Raw genomic sequence first — 1,358 nt, forward strand, 5'->3', positions numbered from 1 at the left:
GTGTGTGTGTGTGTGTGTATGTGTGGCTAAGTATTTTATTAGTGTCCAAGCATTTTCGAAAGTGCTATTAATATTCCACTGAAGAAAAATTCGCGGCAGTTTTGCAATAATTATTGTAGGGACACTGTACTATTTTGTGGAATTATTTCTAAGTTATGGGGAGTCCTTCATAAATTTATCCGGAAAGACTTCAAGTGGAACACTTGACATATTCTCATGAAATATTAAACGCCGATTAACATGCATAGGCGACTGGGAGCTCTCTGCGTCAGCGTACGACTAACTAATAATTTGAAATTACCAGGAACCTTATAAACAACACTGAAAGTGTCATAAGATTTCAAACAAAAAGAATATATTGCAGTACCAGATTTGAAATATACTGTATAATCTTGCCGTTTAGCATCTAAAAATAATATTTTTACAGCTTTCTTGTTAATTTCTCATTTTTGCAGAAACTGAAAAAAACTCTAATATTCAAAATTGATTTAGCTTAAGGGCCGTGCATTAATTACGTAAAATTTTTTCTGAATTGTTAAAAACGTTATTCTTACTGACTAGATTTTTTTTGGATTTTGTTTATTTACTTAGGGACTGTCCAAGAATGACTTGGTGGGAGGCAGGTTTTCGGATTTGGTATATATTTTTAAATAAAAGAAATTAAATTAAATCAAAACAGACGATTTTTTAACAAAATACATCAAAAGTTAAATTTCCAACCGAAAGATTAATTTCCAACCAAATAAGAAGAATTAAACAGAAAAATACATTAATTTTGAACCAAATATGTAGTTGACATTTCAACTAAAAAGATCAACTTTCTATTAAAAATGGAATAATTAAATTTCCAGTTGAAAAATTGTATTTCAACAAGAAATATGAATTTTCTACGAAAAATTTAATAGTATTGCAACTAAAAAGATTGTAGTTTTAAATTTAAAACAGTTGATTTCAATAAAAAAGACGTATTTTTAACAAAACAGTTTAATTCTAAACTAAAAAAGATTGGTTTTCAATCAAACTGATAAATTTTTAACCAAAAATAAAATAAGCTTCTACCAAGAAAGATGAATTTTTAACAGTGTACATACATTTGAATGAAATACTTAAATTTTCAAGTAAAAGGTTTAACTTTTAGATTAAAAAGGGAATTTTTAACTCAAATATTTTATATATAAATAATAACAAGATCTTATAACAAAATTTTAGATATTTTTTAGATGAACAATTTTTGTCTTATAATTTTTGTTTTCGAACCTTGTGTCGTTTTTCAAAAAATGCACAATTTTTGTTGATTAATTTTTTTTTCGTGTCTTGCATTGTTTGACCGCAAAATGAGAATTTGTATAAATTATTTT

This window comes from Belonocnema kinseyi, chromosome 5, assembly GCF_010883055.1.
Source record: "Belonocnema kinseyi isolate 2016_QV_RU_SX_M_011 chromosome 5, B_treatae_v1, whole genome shotgun sequence".
NCBI lineage: Eukaryota > Metazoa > Arthropoda > Insecta > Hymenoptera > Cynipidae > Belonocnema > Belonocnema kinseyi.